This window comes from Mesocricetus auratus, unplaced genomic scaffold (genome assembly GCF_017639785.1).
Source record: "Mesocricetus auratus isolate SY011 unplaced genomic scaffold, BCM_Maur_2.0 Super-Scaffold_100020, whole genome shotgun sequence".
NCBI lineage: Eukaryota > Metazoa > Chordata > Mammalia > Rodentia > Cricetidae > Mesocricetus > Mesocricetus auratus.
The window spans coordinates 42,238,007-42,259,426 of NW_024429201.1; positions in this window are offsets into that span (position 1 = coordinate 42,238,007).

Here is a 21,420-nt window from a genome sequence, read left to right on the forward strand (position 1 = left end):
GGGGACAATCAGGAGGAGCTGAATCCTGCTATATGTGGGGCTTTGGCTGTGAAAGGGAAAATACCTGGTAGAAACAGACACAGCAATGTATTGTGTGAGGGTTTTAGTTACAGAAGAGGGGAGAGCAGGTAGGATGTGCATTTAGTTGTCACAGGGGGCTTTGGTTGAATGGAAGGATATAAAGCATTAAGTAACTAACACCTCTTTCAGGAAAGGAGATGAAAGATGAGAGAGAGAGAGAGAGAGGGAGAGAGGGAGAGAGAGAGAGAGAGAGTCCTTTGTATTTCACAGACATTTATACGTAGCAGGACCAGAAACCTAACTCTGTGTGTGTGTGTGTGTGTGTGTGTGTGTGTGTGTGTGTGTGTGTGTGTGCGCGCGCGCGCGTGTTCATAGATACTTTTGTTGTTAGCTTGGATTAACCTCACACAACCTGTGAACTCCCATGTGTGTATGTGTGTCAGTGGCTATAGAAGAAGGGATTCTGAGCAGTACCTGACTCCAAAATCTGCATGGAGTGGTTGTGGTTGTAAGACTGTGGACCCATTCAAGGACATGACACCTTGCCATATGTAGAGGGATTTGGTTGTAAGGGAATGGGAAATATATCAGAGCCTGGCATCATGATCTTGTGTGAGTGTATGGCTTGGGGGGCTTTGACTATGAGTGATGTGATACCTACTGGACCCAACACCCATCTTTTTCTGTCTTGCCCTCAGGCTCTTCTGTTTCTACCTCCTCTCCCTCTCCCTCTCCCTATCCCTCTCCCTCCCCCTCTCTCCTCTGTGTTTGTGTGTATATAACATGGTTATTCACGATTTAGAACTCAGCAGGTCCTGATATCTAGGTGTGTGTGTGTGTGTGTGTGTGTGTGTGTGTGTGTGTGTGTGTTTGTCTGTAGGGGAGGCTACAACTTGCTTAATCTGATACCCATGTGTGTGTGAGACTTTGCAATGAAGGGGAAAAGTCAGGACTTGACACACAGCATATGGTCCTGTGTTTCCGTGCAGGGACAGAGAAGTCTTTGGTTGTTCTGTGCCTTTCCACACTTCTTCTCTGCCATGGTTGTGAAAATAGATGGTTTCAGAAGGTCTGATTTGTGTTTGCACTGCTTCTAGTCTGTCCTGAGTGAAAGGGCCATCAGGCAATATCTGTGCTCTATATGATATTGATTACTACCTTAAATGCCATCAAATAGCCTTCTTCCAGTAGCTGATGGAAGCAGAAGCAGAGATTCACAATCAAGCACTGAGCAGAACTCCTGGAATCCAGTTGTAGAGAGGGAGGGGTGATGAGCACAGGAGTCAAGACCATGCTGGGAAAACCCACAGAAACAGCTGACCTGACAAGTTGGAGCTCACAGACCACAGTGTGACATCTGGGGAACCAGCATAGGAATGAAACAGGCCCTCTAAATGTGGGTGTCAGTGGGGGCCTTGGGCAGTCTATGGGACTTAAGGAATGGTACCAATGTAGATATATGGGGGAGGACCTAGGTCCTGCCCCAAATGATGTGACAGACTTTGATTATCCCCCAATGAAGGCCTCACACTTTCCTGGGGTGTGGATGAGTCGAGCAGAGACAACACAGGAGCAGGGTGGAGCGGGCATGCAGCCTCTGTCACTCATGCTCCCTGAGCCCCGCCCCAGACGCGCATGCTCAGAGGCTCCACAATGCACATCCCTGGAGACACTGCAGACTTTCCCGCCAAGGCCACTGCCCTGCAGGAAGCACCGCCTCCACAGAGCCCCAGCCTCCTCCAGGCACAACCGCGCTTAAGCCCGCCCCCAGCAGCCTGGCCAATGGGCATCCTGGAAGCCTTGGGAGCCTGCTGAGGGGGTGGGGACTGTCTGTGAGTCTATGGTGAGAGCAGTCCCAGGACAGGAAGACAGGCTGGGGTCTCTGCGGGGAGCCCCCGGGTGGGAGACCCGTCTCCTCAGTGCTAGGCGTCCTCACAGCCCAGCTCTCAGGAGGCTGAGGGGAGGGCAGAGTGGCCTTCTGGGTGGGAATCTCCTCTCTGAGCTGCTCCCGTGAGGCCGGTGCAGTCTCTCAGAGCCGGTGACTCCTCACAGCCCAGGTTCTCATGGAGATCTGGGCTGGCAGGATCGTGACAGGCTTTCCTCCAGTTTATATTCAGGAGTTTAACACTGCCCACGCTTCTTTACTGCCCGTTAGTACTGTGGGATCGTAACACCCTTTTCTCATTCCCTGTGTGGGCAGCTTCAGTGTTCTCTCCTTTTTCTTGGCTAGTGTGCCTAGAGATTTATCTCTGTTATATAGATATGTATCTTTTTCTTATGTCTTGTCATGTTTATTTTCAATTTATCGAATTTTAAAAATGGATTAGGGGCATCTTATTCACGTTATTTTAGTATTTACATAAAAGTTTATGCCAGTGATTATAAACCTATGCAAGTCAGGTGTTATGTATTTCATGCCTATAACCCGAACTCTTGGGAAACAGGCTTCCATGAATTTGAGAACAGCCTGGTTTATACAGGGAGTTCAGGACACCCTGGGCCTTGCTACAGAGTGAGATCTTATTGTAGAGCCTACAAGCAAAATCCAAATGTATTAACTTTCGTATAAAATCATTAATGCTGAGCGAGTCCAGCTTCAGGAAAGACATCAGCCCCTCCAAGACCCCAACCCCAGCGAGTCCAGCTTCAGGTAAGAGTGGGTCTCCGGCGGGGACCGCTCGCCCTTCCCCCATCCCCCTTGGTCTTTGGGGCCCGCTCCCGGCATCCAGAAGACCCGCCCACACAGGAAAGACAACAGCCCTTCCAAGACCCCAACCCCAGCGAGTCCAGCTTCAGGAAAGACATCAGCCCCTCCAAGACCCCAACCCCAGCGAGTCCAGCTTCAGGAAAGACATCAGCCCCTCCAAGACCCCAACCCCAGCGAGTCCAGCTTCAGGAAAGACATCAGCCCCTCCAAGACCCCAACCCCAGTGAGTTCAGCTTCAGGAAAGACAACAGCCCTTCCAAGACCCCAACCCCAGCAAGTACAGCTTCAGGAGACCTACCCACACAGCAAAGAAGTCAACAACTCCAAGACCCCAACCCCAGTGAGACCAGCTTCAGGAAAGACATCAGCCCTACTAGGACCCAAACTCCGTGTCAGCATCCCCAGCTTCAGCTGCATGAAGGAAGGAGACCAGTGGAGACGGAAAGACCCCACCAGCACCCACTGAAAGAAGAGATGGGAAGAAGACAGAATAAGAGATCACTCAGCAATAGAAACACCAACATGACCCCACCAGAATCCAGGGATCCAACACCAGCAAGACCCGAAAAGCACTACATAGAAGAAGAAGAGGAGACAGACCTTAAAAATTATTTCATGAAGTTGATGGAGACACTCAAAGAAGAAACGAGGAAATCCCTTAAAGAAATAGAAGAAAAAACAAACAAAAAATCCATGAAATGGGGGAAAAATTCAACAAATAAACAAATCTCTCAAAGAAACTAAAGAGCACCAAGAAAGAACAACCAAAAAAATGAAGGAAACAACGCAAACAGTGAAGGATTGAAAGCTGAAATAGAAACGATAAAGAAAACACAGAATGAAGGGATGCTGGAAATAGAAAAGCTGGGTAAACGATCAGGAACTACAGATGCAAGTATCACCAATAGAATACAAGAGAAAGAAGAGAGAATCTCAGGTGTTGAAGACTCATTAGAGGATATAGAGTCGTCAACCAAAGAAAATCTCAAAACCAACAAATCCTTAACACAAAATATCCAGGAAATATGGGACACCGTGAAGAAGCCAAACCTGAGAATAATAGGTATAGAAGAAGGTGAAGAAATTCAACTTAAAGGTACAGAAAACATATTCAACAAAATCATAGAAGAAAACTTCCCTAACCTAAAGAAAGATATGCTTATGAAAGTACAATAATCTTACAGACCACAAAATAGGCTCGACCAGAAAAAGAAGTTACCTCGCCATATAATAATCAAAACATCAAACCTACAGAGTAAAGAGAAAATATTAAGAGCAGCTACAGAAAAAGGCCAATTTACATACAAAGGCAGACCTATCCGAATTACACCTGACTTCTCAATGGAAAGGATGAAAGCCAGAAGATCCTGGACAGATGTCCTACAAACGCTAAGGGAATAAGGATGCCAGCCCAGACTACTATATCCATCAAAGCTCTCAATTACCATAGATGGAGAAAACAAAATATTCCATGACAAAGCCAGATTTAAACAATGCGTATCCATGAATCCAGCTCTACAGAAAATGCTAGAAGGAAAACCTAGAGCCAAGGAAGATAACTACATTCACAAAGACACAGGCAATATATAATCACACTTTACAAAACACCAAAAGAAAAAGGGAGGAGAAACTACACAAAATAACTTCACTAACAATAAATCAAGCACAAGCAAGGATCACCAATCAATATTCATTAATATCCCTCAATGTCAATGGCCTCAACTCGCCTATAAAAAGACACAGACTAGCAGAATGGATACGAAGACAGAACCCTTCCTTCTGCTGCATACAAGAAACACATCTCAACATCAAAGACAGACGTTATCTCAGAGTTAAGGGTTGGGAAAAGATCTTCCAATCAAACCGTCCCAAGAAACAAGCGGGTGTAGCAATCCTAATATCTACCAAATTAGACTTCAAATTAAAATCAATCAAAAGAGATGAAGAAGGACACTTCATATCCATCAAAGGAAAAATACATCAAGGCAAAGTCTCAATTTTAAACATCTACACCCCAAATACAAAGGCACCTACATCCGTGAAAGAAACATTACTAAAGCTCAAAATGCACATAAAATCTCACACACTAATAGTGGGAGACTTCAACACTCTGCTCTCACCGCTAGACAGGACCTCCAGACAGAAACTTAACAAAGAAACAAAAGAACTAATAGAAGTTATGACCCAACTGGGTTTAACAGACATCTATAGAACATTCCACCCAAATACAAAGGGATATACCTTCTTCTCAGCACCACATGGAACCTTCTCTAAAATTGACCGCATAATAGGAAACATAGCAAATCTCCACAGAAACAAAAAAATTGGAATAACCCCCTGCACCTTATCAGACCACAATGCATTAACATTAGAATTCAACAATAACACAAATTGCAGAAACCCTACAAACTCATGGAGATTGAACAATGCACAATTGCACCATCCCTGGGTAAAGGAAGAAATAAAAAAAGAAATTAAGGACTTCCTCGATTTCAATGAGAATGAAGACACAACATACACAAACTTATGGGACACTTTGAAAGCAGTGCTGAGAGGAAAGTTTATAGCACTAAGTGCCCACATGAAAAAAAACTGGAGAACAGTCATACTAGAGAATTAATAGCACAGCTGAATGTTCTAGAACAAAAAGAAGCAAACTCCCCCAGGAGGAGCAGACGCCAGGAAATAATCAAATTGAGGGCTGAAATCAATCAAGTAGAAACCAGAAAAACACTGAGAAGAATCAATGAAACAAAGAGTTGGTTCTTTGAGAAAATCAACAAAATAGATAAACCTCTGTCCAAACTAACCAAAAGACAGAGGGGAGAGCATGCTAATTAACAAAATCAGGGATGAAAAAGGGGACACAACAACAGACTCTGAGGAAATCCACAGAATCATCAGGGCATACTTTGAAAATCTGTACTCCACAAAATTTGAAAATTTAAAGGAAATGGACAATTTCCTGGATAGATATCACTTGCCAAAACTAAATCAAGAACAGATAAACAATCTAAACAGACCTATAACCCCTAATGAAATAGAAGCAGTCATCAAAAGTCTCCCAAATAAAAAAAGCCCAGGCCCAGATGGCTTCAGTGCAGATTTCTACCAGAAATTCAAAGAAGAGCTAATTCCAATACTCCTCAAAGTATTCCACACAATAGAAGCAGGAGGCTCACTGCCAAACTCTTTATACGAGGCTACAATTACCTTGATACCCAAGCCACACAAAGACACAACTAAGAAAGAGAATTATAGACCAATTTCCCCTATGAACATTGATGCAAAAATACTCAATAAAATACTCGCAAACCGGATTCAGGAACACATCAGAAAAATCATCCACCATGATCAAGTAGGCTTCATCCCAGGAATGCAGGGATGGTTCAACATTAGAAAATCTATCAATGTAATCCACCATTTTAACAATCTGTGAAAGAAAAACCACATGATCATCTCACTAGATGCTGAAAAAGCCTTTGACAAAATCCAGCACCCCTTCATGATAAAGGTCGTAGAGAGATCAGGGATAACAGGAATGTACCTGAATATAATAAAAGTAATATACAGTAAACCAACAGCTAACATCAAACAAAATGGAGAGAAACTCAAAGCAATTCCTCTAAAATCAGGAACAAGGCAAGGCTGTCCACTCTCTCCATATCTCTTCAATATTGTACTTGAAGTTCTAGCTACAGCAATAAGACAACAAAAGGAGATAAAGGGGATACAAATAGGAAAAGAAGAAGTCAAACTTTCACTATTTGCAGATGATATGATAGTCTACATAAGTGACTCAAAAAATTCCGCAAGGTTACTCCTAGAGCTGATAAACACCTTCAGCAATGTGGCAGGATACAAGGTAAACTCAAAAAAATCAGTGGCCCTATTATATACAGATGATGAAGTGACTGAGAAAGAAATCAGAGAAACATCACCCTTTACAATAGCCAAAAACAGCATCAAATATCTGGGGATAATGTTAACCAAGGAAGTGAAAGACCTGTATATCAAGAACTTTGTGTCTTTAAAGAAAGAAATCAAAGAAGATACCAGAAAATGGAAAGATCTCCCATGCTCTTGGATTGGTAGGATCAACATAATAAAAATGGCAATCTTGCCAAAAGCAGTCTACAGATTCAATGCAATCCCTATCAAAATTCCATCACAATTCTTCAAGGACCTGGAAAGAACATTAATCAACTTTATATGGAAAAACAAAAGGCCCAGGATAGCTAAAACATCCCTATACAATAAAGGAACTTCAGGAGGCATCACCATACCTGACTTCAAGCTCTATTATAGAGCTATAGTCCTGAAAACAGGTTGGTATTGGCACACAAATAGGCAGGTAGACCAATGGAACCGAATCGAAAGCTCTAATTTTAACCCACACACCTATGAACACTTGATTTTTGACAAAGAAGCTAAAACTGTACAATGGAAAAAAGAAAGCATCTTCAACAAATGGTGCTGGCATAACTGGGTACTGGTATGCAGAAGACTGCAGATAGATCCATGTTTATGGCCTTGTACAAAACTTAAGTCCAAATGGATCAAAGATCTCAACATAAATCCAGCCACACTAAAACTTTTAGAAGAGAAAGTGGGAGATACTCTTAAACGAGTTGGTACAGGAGACCACTTCCTAAACATAACACCAGTCGCACAGGCACTGAGATAGACAATTAACAAATGGGACCTTCTGAAACTAAAAAGCTTCTGTAAGGCAAAGGACCCAGTCAAAAAGACAAAAAGGCAGGTCACAGAATGGGAAAAGATATTCACTAACCCTACATCTGACAGAGGGCTAATCTCCAAAATTTACAAAGAACTCAAGAAACAAGTCTCCAAAACACCAAAAGATCCAATTAAAAGGTGGGGTACAGAGCTAAACAGAGAATTCTCAATAGTGGAGGCTAAAATGGCCAAGAGATACTTAAGAAAGTGTTCAACATCCTTAGGCATCAGGGAAATGCAAATCAAAACAACTTTGAGATACCATCTTACTCCTGTCAGAATGGCTAAAGTCAAAAACACCGAAGACAATTTATGCTGGATAGGATGTGGAGAGAGGGGAACACTCCTCCACTGCTGGTAGGAATGCCAGCTCGTACAGCCACTTTGGAAATCAGTATGGAGCTTCCTCAGGAAAATGGGAATCAATCTACCACAAGACCCAGCAATTCCACTCTTAGGCGTATATCCAAAGGAGGCAAATTCATACAACAAGGGCATCTGCTCCACTATGTTCATAGCAGCATTATTTGTAATAGCCAGAACCTAGAAGCAGCCTAGATGTCCCTCAACTGAAGAGTGGATAGAGAAAATGTGGTACATTTACACAATGGAGTATTACTCAGCAGAAAAAAACAATGGAATCTTGAAATTCGCAGGTAAGTGGACAGCACTGGAAGAAACCACCCAGAGTGAGGTAACCCAGCCGCAAAAAGACAAACATGGTATGTAGTCACTCATATATGGATTTTAGACATGGATCAGGTTAGTGCCAGTCTGCACTTCCACTGATAGTCTGGGAAACAGGAAAGAACCTAAAAGATAGGCATATAACATAGTACCCAAGAGAAGAGGATGGAGACAAGATCCCCTGAATGGATGGGGAACACGGCGAGGGGTGGGGGAGAGTGGGACCTGGGAAGAAGAGAGGGGGTGAAGAGGAAGAGAGTTGGTCATGGGGAACAGGAAGTTGAGGGGGTGCGGGTAGAATAGGGAGAAGAGGGAATCATAGGATCAAATACAGATCAGGCACCAGAGCGACCTCGAGTGATCTAAAGGGATAACACCAACTGGCAAGCTAAGCAATAGTGGAGAGACCACCTCGAATGCCCATTCCTGATAATGAACTTGATGTCTATAACCATCTGGGAGCTTTCATCCTGTGACTGATGGAAGCAGAGGCAAACACACAATTAATCACTGAACTGAACCCAAGGAACCCAGTGACAGAGAGAGAGGAGTGATGAGCAAATTGGCAAAGAATGGGCTGGGAAAACCAGCAGAGACAGCTGATCTGAGCAGGGGAGAGCTCTTGGACCCCAGACTGACAGTGGGGAGGCCAGCATGGGACTGATCTGGACCCCCCAAATGTGAGTGTCAGCGAGAAGGCCTGGGCAACCTATGGGGCCCTGAGCTGTGGATCAGTGTCTATCCCTGGTATACAAACAGTCTTTGTGTGCCTATAGCACAAAGAGGGATGCTCTCTCAGCCTGGACTCTTAGGGGAGTGCCTGGACCCTACCCAGAGTAAAATGACAGACTCTAGATATCCCCTATGTGGAAGGATTTGGCAATAGGGTGGGAGGGTGGGGGGGGGGAGGGGAGTGCGGGAGGAGGGGAGGGAGAGGGAACTGGGATTGACATGTAAAACAAGCTATTTAAAATTAAAATAAAAAATCATTAATGCTTTATTTTTTCTAGTTATTGTTTAGCTTTATTCCAGAAAGTATGTTTTATTTTTACTTCAATTCAAAATACTTTTAGTTTCCCTATTACTTTCTCTTTTTATTTACTGATTATTTTAAGAATGAATTTTTTATTTTTCAAGTATTGGGACTTGAACGGTTCTGTTATTAACTTACATTTTAATTTCCCTGAAGTCAGATTGCACACATTGATTCCTATCAGGACTTTCATATTTATTTAAACCTGTCTAATAGCCTGTAATATGGAGCATGTTGAAGAGTGCCCCATGGGTACCAGAAATGCAGCTTAAGCTCTCATCTGATGAGGTGTTCTGTAAATGCCTGTAAGTCCAAATTGATTGACAGCAATGCTCATGTTCTCCTTGTCCTTAACGACTTTCTCTGCTTTTCTTTTTTCTTCACACTGAATTATTCAATATGTGGATTTTTTAAAGACTAAAACCACATTTATTTGACAACTTCTTATTGCTTAGTTCATATTAACAAATGTTAGGAGGTGAAATTTGATTTCTACCTATGCATTTTATTTTTATTGATTCTATGTGAAGTTTATACCATGCACACCAATACCACTCATCTCCCAGTCCCTCTCTGTCTGCTCCTCACTCTTGTGGAGTCCCCCCCTAAAGGAAAGCAAACAAGGAATAAAAATAAGCTAAAAATAAACAATAATAGAAAAGACAAACTCTTTGTTCCTGCTGTCTTTCCCACCTTTCCATCCTCTCTTCATTCATCTCAGTGGCCCTGGGAGCTCTGTGTATCATGCAGGTCCAGTATTGATGGTGTACCAAGCCACATCTCATACACAACAAACATTTGCAAAGATCTTTAGACTTTCTCTCCTTTTGTTCTTTGGACTCCTATCTTCAGCTTTGATGCTGGATTTGTCAGTTTCTGTCCATCTTCTCCTTCAAGTTTGAGGATTGATAGTTAAATTCTTTTTAAGTAGCGTGTTCTGTCTGCCTGGAAAATTTATCCCTTTTCATCACCCACATGTATATTATAATATTTGTGTTATTCATAGTAGATACTTTCCCTAGTAAGGCTCATTGTTCGGCAAGTTTCTTTGCTAGTGATATGGGCACTAAAGCATTTTAGAGAACTATACCTTTTCCTGACTCATTACACTGACTTTCTGCCCATACATTTTTCTTCTATTTAGTGTAGCGTGAAATCCTGTGTGGTTATTTATCTGATCTGGCGATTTCCCCCATCCAGACCTTTGCATTTAATGCAATTACATGGTTAGTTTGAGTCTTCTAACTTGATCATTTTAACTTCACTGGTTCTGTTCAAAATGCTTTTGTGTGTGTGTGTGTGTGTGTGTCTGGTTTGGGGTTCTGTTTATCATTCTATTTAATCCCCTCACCTAGTCTGTTATGTAGACATCTTTAAAAAATTATTAGCTGCTTTTCAGACACTGAAGGCCCATAAGTAATAGCTCCTTCCATGGTAAACATCTTATAAAGCTGCCAGAACTCTGGGGCTTCTCAGTTGTGTGTTGGATCCATCAAACCAAATAAAGTTTATATTTAACAGATTATTCATGCTAAAATGTCTGTCTTTTGTTATGATGGACTTTAAAACTTTTGTAAACCTCTCTTAATTATCTACACATAATGAATGACAATATGGTGTTGGAATTTAGGCACACTGTATCTTTCAGTGACTAAAACTAATGAAATGCTAAAAAATCCATTATGTTTAAATCATATGCGGATTTATTTGCATTAGTTCTGTACAACTCAGATTTCTTATATGGTCCAATTATTTTATATTTTCTGGCCTTATCTGTTTATGATTCTGGGTCCCAGAATGACCTATGATACTTATAATTTATTAGATTATAATCCTTTATTCTTATAAATGAAAGGTAGAATGAAATGACATCTTGTACAGCATACATGCAACCCCCTCTGCCTCTTTGGGCCCATAAATCTCAATAGGGAAATTAAGAAATATTGTTTTTTAAATTGCACATATGTGTTTATAATTGTAGGTGTGTACACAGGGGTGCAGCTCCCACAGAGAATCTCTGGAACTAGAGTTCCTGGTTTATGATTATGAGTGGTGGGTGATGTAAGCATTTTGACAGATCGGATGTGGTGGACAGCGATGGATTATGGCACTCGGGAGCCAAAGAATACTGAGTGTTACAGCTCAGATGGAAGGTATTCTGGCACTCAAGAGCCAAGGAATACCACAGGTCACAATAAGCATAGCAGCTTACAGTCTGCTTCAGGGAAAGTCTTCCCTAGTGTGTCAGCTCTGCTCCAGCAGGAGAGGGTTTCCCCAGTCCATTCCCTTAGAGAGTGTAACAACTTCAGTTCCCCAGGGGGAAGATTTACTCCAGCCAAAAGTGTTACAGCCCTGCTCTGCTCTGCTCTGCTCTGCTCTGCTCTGGGTTGTCTCTGATCCAGTGAAGGAAGGTCTCACCCAAACCTTATTCAAGAGATTTATTGGGAGAGAAAAATCCAGGAGAGTGGCTGTAGCACAAATAGCCATGAGGTGAACAGACACTGGGTTTATATAAGGGTTCTTAGGGGGACAGAGTTTTCCAGGGTAGGGATTGGTCAGATTTCAACCCCTCTGCTTGGGATAGCTAGATATCCTGCTCAGGGATTGGTTAGTTTTCTGCACGGGTTAGGGTCAGATTTGGCTCTGGTTTCAGGGCCAGAGTGTTTTTCTTTCTCTGGTCCTTTTTAAACCTTTGGCTCTAGTTTTAGGGCCAGGGTGTATTATTTCACAGGATATATTTCTTTCAGGGACAAAGTGTGTTCCTTTGGCACTGGTTTCAGGGTCACGGTGCATTTCTTTGGTTCTGGTTGCAGGGTCAAAGTGTGTTTCTTTGCCTCTGCTCAAGGTGTGTTTCTTTGGCTGGACACCCTTTTCCCTACAGGTGATGGGAACTGAACTCAGATTCTTTGAAAGAGTACAGTGTGTTTATCTGCTGAGCCAACTCTAGCCTCATCATTCAAAAAACTTTAAGAGAAGTTTAAAAGATAGTAAGTAGTAGTCATTATGTTTAATTGTATATAAAGTAATAAGTCATTACCCAAATAAGTATTTATTGTTCTGTTTTGTTACTTTTAAAATTAATCTTATTTTTCTGTAAGTTTTAATTATGTAACATAAGTAGTTTGTATACACCCCCTTGTTTCCCTGTTTTACTTCCTTCATCTAATATATTTCACCTTATGCTTTCTCAAAACTTTCATCTTCCTTTAATATGTTTTCTAGATTCCATTTATGAGAGAAGATATGTGTTGTTTGTATTTTGGAGAGTTGTCTATTTCTTTAAACTAAAAGATTCATAGTTGCAACAACATTATTGATAATAACATTATTTTTCTATAATTTTTCTTTATTTATTGAATTATCTCTCATTATTTATGCATATTATGTTTTCTTTATCCATTCATATATTGGGATTATCTGAGATCATTCATTCTCTGAATCGTCTGTTGTAGGGGGTGCAGTAATGAAAATTACACACAAACTCACACACACATATAAGCAACTCAGTATAGTGAGCTCACTTTGATAAGGATACACATGCAGGAGTGATACAGCTGTTATGTTTACATTAAATATTAATTCATAACCATCATTATAGTATTCACAGTGCCTGGAATGCTTTATTTTAAAGTCAACATAGCATGTATGTTATTTTTCATTTGCTTTGCAACATTTAAAAAATTTAGATTTGGTGATTTCACATTTTTTATATTTACTTATTCTGTATACAGTATTCTGCCTCCATGTATGCCTACAGACCAGAAGAGGGCACCAGATCTCATTGCAGATGGTTGTGAGCAGCCATGTGTTTGCTGGGAATTGAAATCAGGACCTCTGGAAGAACAGTCGGTGCTCTTAACCTTTGAGCCATCTCTCCAGCTTTTGATGAAAAATTTAATTATTAAAAAGATACTTAAAACTGGAATTACATGGCAGTTTAAATATTATTTTACTAGTGTGAGAAATAGGTCTGGGGCTCCTAGAAAATTACCATGCAATCTATAGTATTTGAGCCAGGCTTGAAATCCTGCTGAGAATTTATTCTAATGCAAAGGGTTGCCTTGCCTTCCTCTGAGTGATCAGAGTTTGGCATCATGGTTGGTTATCCCAAAGTGGTCCTTTCAATAAACAATTGCATATATATGTATATGTATGTGTTGGCATTTGACATACTGTCTCAGATATGCTGATTATGAATAACTGTTTTCAGAATGTAGAAAATGAAAGTCTGCTCCTTATCTTATACCATACACAAGTTCTGCACCAAATGGGTTATGGATGTCAAAATGAGACCTGAAGCCCTGAAAACACCAAAGGATACAGTAGAGAAATACTCCCACTTCAAAGTACAAGTAAGTGTTTTCTGAATAGGATTCTTGTCCAAGAGTAAATGAAACCAAAAATCAACAAGTAGGATCTCATGAAATTAAGAGTTTCATATCAGCTTAAGAAAATGCAATTTTAGTGCCAGTATACAGAATGTGTGAAAATCACTGGTGTCACAGTGACATGAAAGTTATTGTGTAATTAACTTCCTTCTCATCTGGAGAGACCTGCACTATAGGAAGGAATTGGAATATTGTGCTGTGTGCCTGGTCAAAAGTCCTTGGCTAGACCGAGACAGCACATTAAGATGATGCTACTGTTGTTACTTTGTGTAACAATAGCACCTGTTTTTAAACATTTCTGTTTCTACAAATAGAGGTCTTCAGCTCTCAGTCTTGGTCCTAGTTCTTCTTTCTGAAGTAGGCAGCAGTAAATGCACAGCCTTGTAACTTCAAATTGCTGCAGTGACCATGAGTGTACATTGCTAAATGGGAACTACAGATCAACCACTTCCCCTAGACATAGAGAACATCATGGAAGTGGGTCCTGAATGTCCTGAGGATGAACAGAACTGCTGTAACATGCTGTCTTTTGGACATGACATAGCCGTTGCTCACTCTCAAGAGCTGTGATCACATGCAGCTTCAGATGACCATGTTCAGGACTGACCTTGAACATGCCTGTTGCAGGATCCTGCCAGGGTCCTGTCAGTGCTTTAGCCCCCAAATAACACACAAGTCACTATATTAATTATGAAGCTGTTGGCCGTTTGTTATGGTTTCAGAACGGCTAGCTGAGACTTAATTATTAACTCATAATTACTAATATATATTTTATAAGGTCTTATCTTACCAAGGATGTCAGACATGTGTTCTCTCCTCCCAGGATCATATGACAACTCTCTACCCTTGACTGCATTCCCCTGCATCCTCCTTCTCTCCTACTCTTGCTTCCCTATGGGCCAACAGTGTTTTATTCATTAACCAATAAGAGAGACATATACACAGAAGGACATCCCCCATCACATACCTATCCTGAGCCAGACAGTGGGAAGAGGCAGCCTGCTGGTGAAAAAAAAAGGCTACTGAGCCTTTGTCTCAGTACAGAAAGCTGGCCATTTGCATAACTTATCAGTTTCCTCTTTCTTTCCCTGTCCCCCAGAGGATTTTATCAAAATATTCAAGATGACATACATTCAGTTTCTCACAGAGATTTGTATCGACAGTTTTCAAGAAGTTATGCATCCAGTTGTTCACAGAGTGTAGCATCATTAATTTTCAAGAAGTTTTGTATGTTGATTCACAGTCTTGTATCAGTTATCAAGAAGATATGCATGTATTTTCTCAAACAGTGTATTATTGTTAATATACAAGAAATTGCATATGTATTTTCTCACAGTGTTGTATGTTAATTGTCAAGAAGTTATTCATGTAGTTTCTCATATAATGTTGTATCGTCAGTTTTTAAGAAGTTAAGTGTGTAGTTTCTCACACAGTGTTGCATCGTTATTTTCCAAGAAATGACATGTGTAGTTTCTCACGGAATGTTATATCATTATTTTTCAAGAAGTTATGCATGTTGTTTCTCACAGAGTGTTGTATCGTTAGTTTTCAAGCAGTTATGCAAATAGTTTCTCACACAGTTTTGCATCGTTAGTTTTCAAGAAGGTATGCATGTAGTTTCACACACAGAATTGTACCATTAGTTTTATTCATTTTTTCCTCAATATATGTTTTATTTAAATTAGAAACGTGAAAGTTTCACATGTCAGTCCCAGTTCCCTCTCCATGCCCTCCTCCCTTGTCCCTCCACCAGCCCCCTAGACCCTAAACTGAATCTCCACATCATTACACAGGGAGGGTGAGGCCCTCCTTGGGGGATCTCTAAAGTCCATCATTTCATCATGGGCAGGACCTAGGACCTTCCCCATGTGTCCAGGCTGAGAGAGCAACCCTCTATTTGGAATGGACACCCAAAGCTTATTAATAAACCATTGTGAACACTGATCTACTACCCAAGGCCACGATGATTTCTGTGGCCTCCTCCATGGCACTATATTCACAGAATCTGGATCAGTCCCCTGTTGGCCTCTCAGCCATCAGTCTGTGGTTCAAGAGCTCCCCTTATCCGGTCAGCTGTCTTTTCTGGGATTCATCATCATGGTCTTGACCCCTTTGCTCATCACTCCTCCATCTCTGTCACTAGGTTCCAGGATTTCAGCTCAGTGTTTACTGTGGGTATCTGTCTCTGCTTCCATCAATCCCTGGATGAAGGTACTAGGATGGCATATAGGATAGTCATCAACCTTATCACCAAGGAGGAGCTATTAGTGTAGTCTCTCTACTATTGTTTATGTTGCCAGTTGGTATTATCCTTGTAGATCTCTGGAGATCTCACTAGAGTCAGCTCACTCCTTAAGCCTATAATGACTCGATCTATTATGGTATCTCTCATTCTGCTCTCCTCTATTCTTACCTTGACTCAACCTTCCTGCTCCCCCAAGCCTTCTTCTCCCCTCCTCTTATCCCCCTCTGTTTTTCTCTCCCCTCCTCTGATGCTCCCAATCTGCTCAGGAGATCTTGCCTCATTCCACTTCTCTAGGGTATCATGCATTTCTCTTAGGAACCTCCTTGTTTCCCAGACTCATTGGCACTGGGATTGTAGGCTGACACTCCCCTAATCCATATCTAAAATTCATATATGAGTGAGTACATACCATGTTTGTCTTTTTGTGTCTGAGTTATCTCATTCAGGATGGTTTCCTCTAGTGCCATCCATTTGCCTGCAAATTTCAAGATTCCATTGTTTTTCTCTGCTGAGTAGTACTCCATTGTGTAAATGTACCACATTTTCTCCATCCACTCTTCAGTTGTGGGGCATCTAAGTTGCTTCCAGGATCCAGCTATTACATATAATGCTGCTATGAACATAGTGGAACAGACATCCTTGTTGTGTGAATGGGAACCTTTGGGGTATATGCCTAACAGTGGAATTGTTGGGTCTTGTGGTAGACTCAGACCCATTTTCCTGAGGAATCTCCATATTGATTTCCATAGTGGCTGTACTAGTTGGCACTCCCACCAGCAGTGGAAGAGTGTTCCCTTTTCTCCACATCCTCTCCAGCACTAACTGTCATTGGTGTTTTTGATTTTCGCCATTCTGAAAGGAGTAAGATGGTATCACAGAATTGTTTTGATTTGCATTTCCCTAATGGCTAGTGATGTTGAGAACTTTCTCAAGTGTCTCGCAGCCATTTTATACTCCCCAGTTGAGAATTCTCTATTTAGTTCAATCCCCTACTTTTTAATTGGATCCTCTGGTGTTTTGGAGACTTGCTTCTTGAGTTCTGTTTTTAAATTTTGGAGATCAGCCCTCTGTCAGATGTGGGGTTAGTGAATATATTTTCTCAATCTGTGGGCTGCCTTTTTGTCTTGCTGGCTGTGTCCTTTGCCTTTCAAAAGCTTCTCAATTTCAGGAGGTCCCATTTATTAATTGTCAATCTCCATGTTTGTGCTACTGGTGTTATGTTCAGGAAGCAGTCTCCTGTACCCTAACCCTCCCACTTTCTCTTCTGAGAGGTTCAGTGTGGTTGGATTTATATTGAGGTCTTTGGTCCATTTAGACTTAAGTTTTGTGCATGGAGACAGACATGGATCTATCTACAGTCTTCTACATGCCAATATCCAGTTATGCCAGCACCATTTATTGAAGATGCTTTTTTCCATTGCATAATTTTAGCTTTTTGTCAAAAATCAGCTTTTCACAGGTTTGTGGATTAATCTCACAGTTTTCAATTCGATTCCATTGATCTACCTGTCTATTTTTGCCAATACCAAGCTGTTTTAAGGACTATAGCTCTATAATAGAGCTTGAAGTCAGGGATGGTGATGCCTCCAGACATTGCTTTGTTGAACAGTGTTGTCTTGGATATCCTGGGTTTTTTGTTTTTCCATATAAAGTTGAGAATTGTTCTTTCAAGTTCTGTGAAGAATTGTGCTGGGATTTTGATGGGGATTTCATTGAGTCTGTAGATTGCTCTTGGCAGGATTGCCATTTTTACTATATTGGTTCTACCTATCCAAGAGCATAGGAGATCTTTCCATTTCCTGGTGTCTTCTTTGATTTTTTTCTTTAAAGACTCAAAGTTCTTGCAATACAGGTCTTTCACTTGTTTGGTTAGTGTTACCGCCAGGTATTTTATGTTGTTTGTGGCTATTGTAAAGGGTGATGTTTCTCTTATTTCTTTCTCAGCCCTTTTATCATCTGTATACAGTAGGGCTACTGATTTTCTTGAGTTTATCTTGTATCCTGCCATTTTGCTGAAGGTGTTTATCAGCTGCAAGAGTTCCCTGGTAGAGCTTTTTTGGTCACTTATGTAAACTATCCTATCATCTGTAAATAGTGAAAGTTTGACCTGTTCCTTTCTAATTTATATCCCCTTGATCTCCTTTTGTTGTGTTATTGCTCTAGCTAGAACTTCCAGTACAATATTGAAGAGATATGGGGAGAGGGATCAGCCTTGCCTTGTTCCTGATCTTAGAGGAATTGCCTTGAGTTTCTCTCCATTCAGTTTGATGTTGGCTGTTGGTTTGCTGTATATAGCTTTTATGATGTTTAGGTATGTACCTGTTATCCTGGATCTCTCCAAGACCTTTATCATGAATGGGTGTTGGACTTTATCAAAGCTTTTTCAGCATCTAGTGAGATGATCATGTGATTTTTGTTTCTCAGTTTGTTTATATGGTGGATCACATTGATGGATTTTCATATGTTGAACCATCCCTGTATCCCTGGAATGAAGCCTACTTGATCTTGGTGGATGAGGTTTCTGATGTGTTCTTGCACCTGATTTGCCATTATTTTATTGAGTATTTTTGCATCAATGTTCATGAGGGATATTGGTCTTAAGTTCCCTTTCTTAGTTGTGTCCTTGTGTGGCTTGGGTATCAATGCTACTGAAGCCTCATAAGGAGAGTTTGGCAAAGACCCTTCTGTTTCTTTTGCATGGAATACTTTGAGGAGAATTGGTGTAAGCTTTTCTTTGAATTTCTGTTAAAATTATGCACTGAAGCCATCTGGCCCTGGGCTTTTTAGTTGGGAGAATTTTGATGACTGCTTCTATTTCCTTAGGTGTTATAGGACAATTTAAATTGCTTATCTCTTCTTCATTTAATTTTGGTAAGTGATATTTATCCAGAAAATTGTCCATTTCCTTTAAATATTCAAATGTTGTGGAGTACAGCTTTTCTTTTTTTCTTTTTTTTTTTTTTTGGTTTTTATGAGACAGGGTTTCTCTGTATTGTTTTGGAGGCTATCGGTCCAGCCCGGTCTCAAACTCACAGAGATCCTTCTACCTCTGCCTCCCGATTAAAGGCGTGTGCTACCACTGCCCAGCAAGTACAGCTTTTCAAAATATGACCTGATGGTTGTCTGGATTTCCTCAGTGTCCATTGTTATGTCTCCCTTTTCATTTCTGATTTTGTTAAATTGCATGTTAATACTCTGCATTTTGGTAAATTTGGATAAATGTTTGTCTATCTTGTTGATTTTCTCAAAGAACCAACTCTTTGTTACATTGGTTCTTTGTATCATTTTCCTAGTTTCTACTTTATTGATTTCAGCCCTCGATTTAATTATTTCTTGGCGTCTGCTCCTCTGGGGTGAGTTTTCTTCCTTTTTTTTCTAGAGCTTTCAGTTGTGCTGTTAATTCTCTAGTGTGATTATTTTCCAGTTTCTTCAAGAGGGCGCTTAATGCTATGAACTTTCCTCTTAGCACTGCTTTCAAAGTGTCCCATAAGTTTGCGTATGTTGTATCTTCATTCTCATTGAATTCTAGGAAGTCTTTAATTTTTTCATAAATTTCTTCCTTGACCCAGGGGTGGTGCAATAGTGTATTATTCAATTTCCATGAGTTTGCATGGTTTCTGCTGTTTTTGTTATTGTAGAATTCTATCTTTAAGGCATGATGGTCTGATAAGATACAAGGAGTTATTCCAATTTTTTTGTAACTGTTGAGGTTGGCTATGTTGCCAAGTATGTGGTCAATTTTTGAGAAGGTTCCGTGTAGAGCTGAGAAGTAGGTATATTCTTTTGTGTTTGGATGGAGTGTTCTATAGATGTCTGTTAAACCCAATTGGGTCATAACACCTATTAGGTCCTTTGTATCCTTGTTAAGTTTCTGTCTTGTGGTCCTGTCTAGTGGTGAGAGTGGGTGTTGAAGTCTTCCACTACAATTGTGTGAGGTTTTATATGTGCTTTGGGTTTTAGTAATGTTTCTTTTACGAACGTAGATGGCTTTGCATTTGGGGCATAGATGTTCAGAATGGAGAATTCATCTTGATTGATTTCTCCTGTGATGAGTATGAAGTGACCTCCTTCATCTCTTTTGATTGATTTTAGTTTAAAGTCTAATTTGTTAGATATTAGGATTGCTACCCCTGCTTGTTTCTTGGGTCCATTTGATTGGAATATCTTTTCCCAACCCTTTACTCTGAAATAACGTCTGTCTTTGAAGCTGAGGTGTGTTTCTTGTATGCAGCAGAAGGATGGATTCTGCCTTCAAATCCATTCTGTTAACCTGTGTCTTTTTATGGGTCAGTTAAGACCATTAATATTGAGGGAAATTAATGACCATTGATAGCTCATTCTTGTTTGTTTTGGGATGGTGGTTGTTGTTGGAATTGTATGTGAATTTACATCACTTTTTCTTTTGCCTGTTGGTAAAGTGAGATTATCTATTGCCTATGTTTATCTGGTGATAGTTAACTTCCTTGGGTTGGAGTTTTCCTTCCAGAATTTTCTGTAGGGCTAGGTTAGTGGATATGTATTGTTTAAATCTGGTTTTGTCATGAAATACCTTGTTTTCTCCATCTATACTGATTGAAAGCTGTGCTGGGCATAGCAGTCTTTGCTGGCATCCGTGGACTCTTAATGTTGGTAGAATATCTATCCAGAACCTTCTGGCTTTCAGAGTTTCCATGGAGAAGTCAGGTGTAATTCTGATAGGTTTGCCTTTATATGTAACTTGGCCTTTTTTCCCTAGCTGCTCTTAATATTCTTTCTTTATTCTGTATGTTTGGGGTCTTGATTATTATGAGTCAAAGGAATTTTTGGGGGCATCCACTCTATTTGGTGTTCTGTAGGCTTCTTTTACCTTCATTGGCATGACTTTCCTAAGGTTGGGAAAGTTTTCTTCTATGATTTTGTTGAATATGTTTTCTGCCCCTTTGAGGTGGGTTTCTTCACCTTCTTCTATACCTATTATTCTTTTTTTTTTTTTGGTTTTTCAAGACAGGGTTTCTCTGTGGCTTTGGCTTTGGAGGCTGTCCTGGAACTCGCTCTGTAGACCAGGCTGGCCTCGAACTCACAGGATCCGCCTGCCTCTGCCTCCCGAGTGCTGGGATTAAAGACGTGTGCCACCAACACCCGGCTCCTATTATTCTTAAGTTTGGTCTTTTCATGGTGTCCCATATTTCCTGGATAGTTTGTGTTAGGGATTTGTTGGACTTAAATTTTCTTTGGTTGATGAGTCTAATTCTCCTAGTGTATCTTCAACACCTGAGATTTTCTCTTCCATTTCTTGTATTCTGTTGGTTATGCTTGCATCTGTATTACCTGCCCATTTTCCCAGCTTTTCTATTTCCAGCATTCCTTCAGACTGGGTTTATTTTTTGTTGTTTCCATTTCATATTTCAGCCCTTGTACTGTTTGAATTGTTTCTTGCAATTTTTGATTTGTCTTTTGCTTCATTTCTTGCATTTTTTGGATTGATTTTTCTTCCATCTCTTTAAGGGATTTTCTCATATCTTCTTTGAGGGCCTCTATCATTTCCATGAAATTTTTTATATCATTCTCTTCTAGTTCATTTGTGATGGGATGTTCCAGTCTTGTTGGTGTAGGGTCT